Source organism: Sylvia atricapilla, chromosome 5 (genome assembly GCF_009819655.1).
Source record: "Sylvia atricapilla isolate bSylAtr1 chromosome 5, bSylAtr1.pri, whole genome shotgun sequence".
Classification (NCBI taxonomy): Eukaryota; Metazoa; Chordata; class Aves; order Passeriformes; family Sylviidae; genus Sylvia; species Sylvia atricapilla.
In genome coordinates, this window is record NC_089144.1 from 36,973,951 (window position 1) to 36,986,005 (window position 12,055).

Below are 12,055 nucleotides of genomic sequence, written 5' to 3' on the forward strand. Positions count from 1 at the left end.
AGAGGAGCACCAAGTGGAGACCAGGTGCCCAGAGGCTCGGGTCTGCTGCAGCACTGAGGGGTCCCCTCTGCCAGTGCCTCTCCCAGCCCCTCTACATGGGGAAAAGGGGATGATCCTTTCAGAATGAGGGCAGGAGAAGCACCCCCAAGCCCCCATCCTCCCTGACAGAGAGCTGCACCAGAGCCCAGCCAGAGCAGCACTAGAGGATCTGCTGTACAGTTCTCTATAAGCATGCAAAGAGCAACCCTGTTCCTAGAGGCATACAATAATACCCCAGGGCTGTGGATTGAAGCTGAAAATTCCCTCTCACCGAAGATTTTTAATATAAAATTAAAGTCATACCTGAGAAAACAGAGTCTAGGCATGTTTTTTATTTAGGAAGTTGCCTGCTCATGTGCTTTATTCTGAAGCACTCCTGCAGTGCATTTTTCTATTGCACTAGAATCTGGACATTATTATGCAGATTTCCACTATAGCAGTATTACAGCAGAATAAATAGCTCTGCTATACACGAAGGGGAATCCTATTACATCTTCAGTAACTCTCAGTAAGCATTATCGCTATTATACCAATTGAAGAGACAGAAAACAATTTTTAATTAAAAATATTTATAGCAGGCATAATACCAACTGCCAGTTTCACTATCCAGTGAATGCATTTTGCAGCTGGTACTAATTCTCTCATTTCTATGAGGTTAGCCAATATCAGCTGTTCATTAAGCAGAGGACATTTCAGGAATATCCGTATTATATGCTGTAACTAACTAAGAAGTTCTTCCTTTGACAGATATTAGGAAATCAAGATTGCTTGGCTGTGTTATTCTGGGACTTCATAATAGAGAGGTCGTTTCCCAGTGATCTGAGTGGGCTGCATCATCAGTTTTATTCAAATCAATCCTACAAAACTGCTTTCCAGCAGATTAGAACATTTTAATTAGCAATATATCTTCTGTCTTCTATCTGCAGTGGAATAGGGGGTGGGAAATTGATTTCAGTACACCCTTTCTTTTACTGGGAGAGCAGAATAATCAGAAGGTGTCAGCAGAACCACAGGCAAATTAATTTTGAGATACAGAGCTTTCTGCAGCAAACCACACTTTTCCTTGCACTGAGTTGGTCCAGACTGTGTGGGCCAGTTCACTGCTGCTGTCGGTGCCAGACACTCCAGGGGGCAAGTTTGATAAGGCTGCTGTGGGTGAAGGGCATGGCAACAACCCAGTGGCTCACCCTCAACATTCTCATGCTTTCTGTGCCACAGAGCACATAAAACCTCAGTTCTCATCCTTGTTGGATCTATGTATCAGTAAATGTGTGTATGTGTAGCTGTAGGTGATGGACAGCTGTCCCAGAAGGTGTAAAAGCACTGATCTGCTGCTGCCCTAACTCAGGCTGAAAGGAAACCAGCAGGCAGAGGATGAGCCACAAAGGAGCCCTATTCCCACATATCTTCCATCCTCCTACCTCTCTGTGCCATAGGACACGTGTCTGAAATATGGAGCTGGAACATTGCCTCAGTCACCAGTTTTGTGTCCGTGGAGAGCTCTTTCCCCACAAATGCAGGGATTCATGAGAGTCAGTTTGTCCTTGGTTCACATTCATGTAGTTCAGAGGGATTGTGGCATGCTGAAGGCTCTGGTCCGTAAAATCTAATATGAAACTTCTTGTTCCCTGTATTCACCCCAGGATAGCTGGCAGCCCAGTCAGTGAGGAAATCCCCTGGTGATTTTTCAAAGGAGCAGCTGGGAACTGACAAACCAAGCAGCTCATCATAAACTGGCATGCAAATTGCTAAATCCCATATGGTTATTGTTTTTCACTTTAAAATATTAGCAGTGAGTTTCAAAACACAGAATTTAGCAAGCTGTGTTTCATCACTGGAAAGATCAAACCCCATTTCAGTCTGTGAAGCCATTTACAACATGCCTGTGCTTCCACCTGCAATAGATTTCACAGCAATTTCCCCTGGTCTGTGTCCACAGTGATACCAGAGGAGCCCAGGAGACACAGCTGGAAAGATGAATGATGTGAAATGGTGGAGATGGGCATCTGCAAGGGGAGCAGAGGCTCTCTCAGGAGGTGATTCAGAACAAGAGTTTAATGTAGGGATGTGTTCTGAGTCACTTTGAGGAGAACTTCCTTCTGCCCACCGCCTGCAGACTGACCTGCGATGAGCAGCTGCTGTTGCTTAATTAGCCTTTGTGAATATGCTGCTTTAATCCATCTTTAAAGCTCACAAAAGCCTATCATGTCTGTGTGCTGCTCTTGCTCTAGGCAAGATTGCACTAGTTATCAACAGTTTGAAGAAGCTGAGATTCACCAGCAACATATGGGGATGTCTAAGCTATTACATCTATTTTCTTTTACCTACAGGGAAATAAGGATGTCAGTCAGCTAAAGAACAAACTCTTCTTTGCACAGATGCCAAAAGGGCTTCCAGAGCACTTTGGACTGAGTGTATGGAATGCAGCAGTCCTAGATGTGACTTGCTCAGTAGTCCTAGGCTAGCTCTGATTTCAGCCATTCCCCTTGGTATTTCATGGAAGTGAGCAGTGTGTATGTGAGCAAAGTGCCCTTTGGCTTCTAATAGGTAGCAAGCAAAGTTTCAGTGAAAAAAATTACACTAGTCAGCCCTCTGGAGAGGCAGTCTGAACAAGTGGAGCTGCAGAGCGTGGAGCTGCAGAGCATGAAGCATTCCTTCTTATCTTTTTCCTTAGCTTTTAATGAAATAGCATGTGGAAAGACATAATGATATTTCTTAAACATGTTTTTTCTGGGTTGAAGCAGAATTTGTAGGTTGGATCACAGTGAGTTTGCACCAGTCCTGGAAAAGGGGAGTACATCAGTGTAGTCAGACCTACAGTGTGCCTGAGAACCTGGACATCTATTTTCAGAGTGATACTATGCTTGGAAAACCATTTTCCTTGCCTACAGTGTAAATTTTCAAGGACACAAAGTTTTTCTATGCATTTGTGCAGGAGGGCAATTTGAGATAATCCTGTGTGAGGTGCCACCACAATGCAGACTGCTGGCTGCTCAGTGCTGAGTTTGTCATTAAGTTATATCCATTGTGGAAAGAAATACAGTGGAGCTGCTAGGTGACAAAGTAGTTGTTAAAACCACCATTCCAAATAAAATGTCACAGACTGAACTTTGATGGATAAAATTTCATTTTTGCATGCCACCGGGTGGAAGAAAAGAGCCCATCTGTTCTCCAGGCATTGCACATTGTTAAGCAAACTACTCGCAGCTTGGCAGATCAGAACACTAGAAGAAAAAAAAAAAAAAATTAGAAAAGCCAACCATAGATGAGCATGAATACAAGATGAGTCATTGAAGTTTACCCAAAAGCAACATAAAAATGATGGTTCTTGCCAGGAAGTTATGCCAGGGTATTCTCACAGGCTTGGCTCGCCGGGGCAGGCGGGGAGAGAACAAGGCAGGGAATAGGGGTGCATTCTTCCGCTGCCGGGGCTGGCCAGGGCCGCCTGGCTGCTCCCTGCAGGGAGAATGCCTGTGTTTGTCCTAGCAGACAAGGGGCACCATTATCACATACCTCAGCAGGGCTGTGGATGTCAACCAAATAATTGGTTTTATTTGGAATATGGCATCCAACTGGTGAATAAAGCATTTTGGGTGTCCTGGAAAGATTTTATATGCAAACCAGCTGGAATCCCATTGACAGGAACAGCCTCTTCCTTTCCCCTTCCCCATTATTTTGAGTCAGACAGAGCTGGAAGTGACTGAGAGGAACTCCAAGAAGGCTGTGCCTTTGAGCAATAAAGTCTACTGGTGCTAAACATCTGACACTTGTTCATTAAGAGAGACCCAGGCAAGCATTTAATCACTGAGATGAGTATTTAATACATGAATGGGTAATGAGAAAACATATTTGTGGCCAATTCAAAAGGCTGTCATACAAGGAGACTTCAAGTCTGAGCAGGTTGGGAAAGCTGCAGGGTGCTTTGGAATTCTCTCAAGTGAACTCACACTTGTAAAGCACAAAGTTGCTGCTGCAGCCTCTGAAGAAAAGTGGAAGTAGAATGAGCAGACAGTGGTGGGGCAGGCAGTGGGTGCCAGGCTCCTGCCTTCCTTTAGCACAACCACTAGGTTATAGGAAAGAGGGAAGAGGGAACCTTACACGGCTTCCCATACAGAACATCGCAGCTGCACTCATCCCAACATACATCCCATCATTCCAGAGCTGCATGAGTTATGTGCTAAGGATGTTCCCAAACTCAGAGAACGTCCCTCATGGTAGACCCTAGTACATGTGTCTCATGAACAAGGCTGGATAGATGCATCTTCTTACTGTGGCAATCTACCATTTGTTTGAGGAAAATTATTCAAGGTAGATATACTCAAAACAGGAACATAAAATTACTCAAGGCCTCCAATAGCTGAAGATTAAAATACATTTCAAATGAGACAAAAAAGGACAGAAACATTCAGTAAAGTGCTTTTTCACAATTTTTGGAACATGTAGCATGCTGGCTCCTGTAACAGGAGCAGAGCATATCTTGCACATCCCAAATCTCCCAAAAGATAAGGGAATGATTTTTTCAGTAGCTTCTTGAGTAACGGCAGCATTATAGAAAATTTGAAACAAGATTGTGATATGCTAATTAAACAAGACGAGTAGGAAGTCACTGGTTGAAATATTTTCATCCTGAGCAAAACTATGAAAAAGCTTCATGTGCAATTCAGTGATCAAGAAGACATACATTTAATCACTGAAACCATTGTTTCATAAGAACAAGCTGACTTTATTTATCTTTTACTTTTCCGGTTCATAAATTTGTCTGAAAAAGGCAATTGTGGACATGATAGACTGCTAATCCATACTTGTTGTAACAAGCTAGCTGGGTGTTATCTCAGAAAAACCCCACCAGTAACAACAAAAACTCCTCACTGCATAATACAGGACCCAATGGCTTAAGCCCTTGGTGATTAACAGTGAGGAGCAATCATGAAATAGACTGCTGTGTTTCTGAGTCAGGCAGCCCAGGACCAGGGCACTGGTTTTGTTCAGCACCTGAGACTGATCCAAGGGCTCTGCAAAGCCAGAGTGTGGTGGAAGATGCCCAGGCAGCAAGGGAAATCTGTTATGACACAGCAGTCATGCAGAGTGAGCGGGAGCACTTGCTCAGCTCAAGTCACCCAAACAAGAATGATTTTAACACCAGGCAATGCAAAACCACATGTCTAGGGATGAGGATTGCTGGATCTGTGTGGAGGGCAATAGGATGCTGGAAAGAGATTACTCTGTAATCTTGTGAATTAAAAGAGGTCAAGCAATGCAATTGAAGTGCTCACAACAATGCTGGGGAAAAAATAAATAAAAAAGATATATGAACAATAAAATAATGAGCAACACAGTGAGGTAAATACTTAAATACAGCATTAGTGAAGTGAACCTGTGTCAAGGTAGTGACTACATTTCTTACAAAATTAAATTAACTTGCAAAAGAGGCCTACTAAAGAGTTGGAGCACAGGAAAATTGCCAAGAGCTCTGTGAAAAAATGTAATTCATTTGTCAAAATCTGTAGACAATGCTTCTATAGTGTCTTAAAATGCCTAGTATTAAGAAGGTATTATTATTTCAGATAAATGGTTCAGTGGTAATATTTAAATTATCAACAGATAATAATTACCAGGTTTAGGTAGCAGAAATAAGAAATACATTTTTATGCAAGTACATTTGTACACAAGTGTGGTTAAAAAGGGGCTGAGATGTAAATTGTTTCTCCACTTCCTGACGGCATCAGCTGATCATTTGTTGCCTTTCTGGGTGATATGCTTTAACAAAAGATATTGATCTAAATATATGGACACTCAAAATGAAATGATCTGTTCCTTGCATGTGATTGTGCTAAATTTCATGATTCTTTCTTGCCTTAAGATTGGTGACCCTCCCAGTTCTCTCCCCACATTGTTCTGCACATTAAGGTTTGCACCATGGAAACCACAAATAAATTAGAAAATGTAAAAACTTGTAAAACACCATGGTTAAGCAGCAGTTCTTACTGAGTATTTGAGACCATTTACAAATCAAGAGAGAGGGAACAAAGGGAGTTAGCAAGACAGATGAGACATGCCAATTAAAGTACTAAGTGCTAGGATTATTAGGGTTGTGTGTACCCAACAAGCTCACTGGAACCAAAGGATACCCTGTCTCATGGGTCAGGTGGCCCCACTTCAGCATGTGTTGGACTGAGAATCGCACCTAAATGTTCTTCAAGCCTTTTACTGTAGGATTGGACTGTGTGCTGATCCTGTTATCAGGTATAAGAGCAGGAACTGTGGTCCTGCCAAAATTAGATAAGGGTTACAAAAAAAGAGAAAAGGGCAGCAGCAGACTGCTATCAAACAGAGTGCCTGCTTGTGCTCTTACACTGCTGGAAATCATCAGCAAATTAGGAATAAAAGGAACATGCAAGCAGTATGTTCCCAGCTGAACTGCTATAAATGTAGCAGCATTTGTATTGACACTGCATACTGCTTCATCACTTATTAAAAAAAAAAAAAAAAAAAAAAGGAATGGGGAAGAAAGATAATATTGCAAAGAAGATTGTTTTTCAAATGAGAATAGTTAAACGTACTTAGTTAAATCTACCCTGCAGGAATCTAATCATCACTATAATTGAATGATGGTCAAAAGATAATAGACTAAACAATAAGTCTACATTACTGATAAAAAACTACTTAAAGCATATTAAATGCCTTATACCAGAGAATAAATAGGAATGACAAAAAGATGTGAAAGAGTTTGAGCTGTTTATGTTCATGTTTATGCATCGTGTTTCAGAGCAGAACTGGGTGATGCACAGGGACTCAGGAGTCATTCAGACTGCAAAATCAAGAGGGATAAACACCATGGGGAAGGGAATAGTGACAGCTCAGATGAAATTGTGGTCTTGAGAGCCAGCAGTATTCTGCAATCACTTGAAAGCCTCCAGAGTACTTTAGCATCTCTTGGCCTTTGTTGAACAGAAAAGGAGGATGGGGCTGGTTTCTGCGTACAACAATGCCAGTTGGAAATGGAACACCAAGTTGCTGAAGGGATTTATGAAATCTCAGCAAGGCAACACCTGCCCATTTGACAATGCTCTTCATAGTTAGAATGACTCCTCTGATGTTTTGAATACCACAATGCATCATTTATCCTTTTTCATACAGGAGGAAATTTCTCTCCTTGAAACCAATGAGGCTGTGTTTGGTAACAGCCAGTTTCTGACATCTCTCTGGGGAATGAGGAACCTTAGAGCAGATACCACCTTGTGAATAATTCCTGTAGCGCATGAGAAAGACCAGAGAGAACATTTCACATATCCCTTCAGTCATGCCTTCCAGAGGGACCTTAACACTTACGTCTGCCTTGGAGAAGTAAAGTCAGGGCATACATTGCAACAGGACAAGATTTTACTTCAGGAACATTTTCATATCAGGTACTTAAACAGAGAGAAGAGAGCGTGATTGTGCTTGCCCACTTCTACAGAAAGAACACTTCCTCTCATGGCACTCATTTGGCTGCCTTGCCTAACCATCCTGCTTCAGATTTGGTCTTCATATTATTCCACTTGCAGAGGAATAATAGGGCTCAAGAGGTAACTGTTTTTTCCTCAAAGTTTTGCTCCACCGAGATCAATGATTTCTAGTTGAAGGGAAGAGTGAAGGCATCTTCACAGAACAGTGCATGTGAATAGACTCATCTCAACCAAAGAGGTTATGACCAATATCTTTAATTACAATATGAATTAGCAACAAGACTTCCCTTTAAATAATTACTTTTAATCTTGTTACATTTCTTCTCCTTGATTCTTTTGCAAGGGAGAGGTAGACCTTGCTGGTTACTAGCCACAAAGATGTGTTGATTTGAAGTTGTACATGGCCTTTGCACAGAATTTGGCTTTTTCTTTTTGTTATCCGCAGGGACACATGGTGAACATGTTTAAGCCATTACATAACTTAACATACCCTGCTTAGGTTCTTCATTCTGTATAACAGAGTATAGCAAATGGAAACTGAAAAAACTAACTCTTTTTTACATCCTGCTGTTTCTGGATGGAAAGTGGGATGCAATAAAAGTACAGAAATTTAAAACTATGGTAAATTGGTTTCATATGTTTCTGTTACTCTTCAGTTACTCTTCTCAACTACATTTTGCACTGGAAATTAATAGCATGGTTACTGAAAGTCATGGATTTTAAACAACAAAAGCAAAATAAAGTGGGTATTCCTTCTGTACCTGGAGAAGTGACTGATGCAGCTGAGAGCTGGTGCCTCTCCTTGGTGAAACGTTGGTTCAACATGATCAGGTCCTGTCCTAAGCTCCACTTGTCTCAAGGACTTTGAGAACAAACAAGTAGTGTTTGAATATTATCTATCAGTGTTTATTCAGTTCAAGCTATTTTAATATGCTATGGTAACCTTAAAATGGACCATCATGATTCTGAATTAAATATCCACTATATAATTACTTCAAGGAGAGAGAAAAGCTAGGTTTAAAATAATATGTGAGTTGGTCCATATGAATTTAAATTTCTATTTAATAATATTGGGTAAGAAATACGCTGTATTTGTTCAAAGAATAAGTCATATTTAATTTTATTTGTTATCCCTCTACAGTATGGATTACAGTGCTGTGTACCTCCACTGCACCGGACGGAAGCTGTGTAATGAAATCTGTGACCTGGCATGCTCAGGGAATGGAGGAGAAGCAAGCTTGGCCAGCAGAGAGCTGGATCCACAGTTTTGGTAAACACAGGGACTGTGTGAAGGGTTCTGCATGAGTAAGGTGTGGGTATTTATCACACTGTGGGGGCAGCAGCTTTCCCAGTTGTCCCACTTCTGGAGAGGGAGTGAGGTGCTTCAGAGCAGTGATTCTCCCATCCTGCAAAGTGCTAGGGCACTTCAGAGAATACTAGCTGCATCCAAGGCTACTGCTACCCACTGAGAGGCCTTATGGCCCTGGGTTTCTCTGAATCTCCATGCCAGACGATATTCATATATTTATAAAATCCAGGGCAGACTCACAGCTGTTGTACTGAGAAATGTTATTATATTGTTGTATTACCCTTTTGTTCCTAAAATTTACAGTCCCCTTTCACCAGCTCCTTAGGTTATAACTGTGCTGTAGCAGCATATGGGATTGTAAAAGCACCGTGCCATAACAGCATTTTATTCTGACAGTCATTCACTCTCAACTGTAGCCAGAGCTGTAAGCAGTAGTTAGGCCTATACACCATCCAGGTCATTTTATATGCATCACTGTTCTATTGGAGGAGGTTTTTTAGGTATCTCTGCTTCTAAAAGTGTCAGCTTTACTGCTGTGTTCACTTAGCCTCCCCCCAAACACCAGCTTCAAAGCCTCAATGCTTTCTGAGCACCACTGGGCTTTCAAATACAAAAAAAATATTGCTTTTTGCTGAAAGATGTGCTTTGTTCCTTTTGTTGGGTAAGCAGAATGTTCCGGCAGCCTCAGCACTTCATCATTAACTGCAGACCATAATTCACACCCTGCTTGGGAGAGAACTGCAGCAAAAAGAAAAATGGTTTTGCCTCCCTGCCCCTGACCCCATGCCACCATGTTATTTGTCACAAGATCGCTAAGCCGTTAATGAGTATAAATCAGTATCATTCAAAAATCAGTGTGAAAGGAAACAATGAAAATCCCAGGATTTTATGAATGGGAGGGATTGTCCTGTGCTGCCAGACTTGGATCAATGCAAAGCTGGCAGGGGACGGCACTGCAATGCAATAAACGCTGCCATCTGTTACCTCTGAGTTCCTGAAGCATGCAAAAGACACAGTGAAAATCAGCCCTGCCCTGACACAAGGTGTTCCTTGGGCAGTTCCTTCCCACCCGTGAGGGCAGCAGGCAAAGCCAGCATGTGGTGGCATTGGTGACACTTTGCCTCACTGGTGTCACCCCAGGGAAAGGCACCTCGGGGTGCTGGGAGTGTTAGGGGCATCCCTATGGTGGAAAGCCTCCCGGAGCTTTCCAGCACCATGTTGTCAGATGCTTGTCTGCCCCACAGCACTGGCATAGATCAGTGCCTTGGTGGCACCAGGGTCCTCCTATGCCCAGGAAGGTCCCATGTGCAGCACACTGTGAAGAGCCTTGTGTGTTTTTGTGTGCATAAAGCAACCATTCCCACTACGGCACCTCACCCCGGGTCTGAGGGTGATTCAGGAGAGCATCCTGGGCAAGGGGGCTGCTTCTCTCCTCCCCAGCCTCCTGCAAGCACAATCTATCTCCAAGCGCACAGGACTTGTTTGTCAGGTTCTGTCACCCCTCCCCATGCATCTCCCCACCGTGGGGAATGAGGGCTGCCTGCCAGCATTTGCCATGGGAGCAAATGCCTTCCCACACCACCCTGATGCTGACTGCTTGGCTGAGCAGCGATGCGTTGTTTCTGCACATTCAGGCATGGTGTGGTTGGGATTATTTATACCTAAGACACCTGCAACTGAGGTCTTAAACACAGAGGCACCCCAAAAGATAACAGGCTGTTGTTTTCAGCTCTGCAGAGAAATCTGTGAAGCCTAATGACAGAAACAGAAAGGGAGACACTACATGCAAAAGCAGCCTGCTCAGAAACTGCCCAGTTATTTTTGGTGCAGGGTACTACTAATGTTTGCAGGCACATTTTTTCCCACACCCTGAGTTCATGCAGAAGAGGGAAGAAAGGTCTGTATATAGCTCATCATTTCCATTTGCTTTGCATTTTGATAAAATTTCCAAATGTAAAAATTGTGTGGACAATACTGGCTACCTGAGGAACACTACTGGAAACAGTGCTTGTATGCTTATCTCTGAAAATCTGGCCCTGGGGGCTGTGTTAATTTCTCTTATTATTTTAGCTGGGCCTCTCTAAAGCTCTTCCCCTCCCAGGCTTGGAACTGAGGCTATATGCCCCACAAACACATTGAGACCTGCTCATCATACCACAAACTCACTGGGATGCTACAGGGGGACCGTCTGTGCCTGATTGTGGATGGCAAAACTGCCATCCCACAGCAGGGACAAGCATGAAGATGAACCTCTCAAAAGATTTATTGATGTAAAAGTGATTTCTATTTTGAAATCCTACAGAATTTCTATTTGGAAAATTAACTACTAGAAAAAAATTCTTATTTTGTCTATTTGTGTCAAAATATTTGTGTCCCTCCCACTCTGCTTCCTAGTTCACTTGGTATTTACAGGAAACATTGCACGGACCATGACTCTCCATGTTCTGAGCAGCATTTTTCCTCAAAATCAGATTCAATGATCATTATTAAACTGAGATGTGCCTGGGTTTCTGTTGAACATGAATAAATGGCAGTTAACTCCCTACCTCTGAGCTTGTCAAACAAAAGTGATTAGAAATAGGCAGTTGGTTGGAAAAAACCAACATAGAAGCCCATGAAGCTATGCAGAACAGCCTCATAAACTGATTTTTAGCTTAACTGGTTTTCATCTAGCAAGAACTTCACCAGGAGGAAAGTAAGACTAGTCAAACAAGAAAGAAAAGAGTTCACATAAAAACCCCAATTCATTTCCCATATAGGTCTCAAAACCTCAAAACTATGAGCAATGACTGGCAGGTGCCTGGAACGAAGCTGCTCTTCCTAAGTAATTGCTTATATGGTGCTATGGCCTTGCAATTTTTTACTATATTAGCAAATAGCCACTTTTGATCAGAGCTATTAACTAATTTAGGTAATTCACATGCCGTCACTGCCCTGTACAAGGGAGTGAAAAGATCCACAGCACCTTGGTTAGACTCGCTATGCTCCAGTTCCAAAGTCCAGTGTGAAATACAGATGTTGTGGACTGCTGGTCATACCAGTGGGCAGAGATTTAGAAATGCGCTTTTTCCCTCTGTCACACTGTGGTCAGGGTGGTTCTATGAGGAGGTGGGTTCATGGGATTAAGAGACATGAGCCTTCCCCATCCAACACAAACCTGTGTTTGCTGTGGGCTGGTAGCTGAAAGGGTACAATGTGAGCATGTGGGGCAATGGACAGTGAGCTGTCTGCAGCCTGTGTCACTGGTGGGGACATGTCTGAG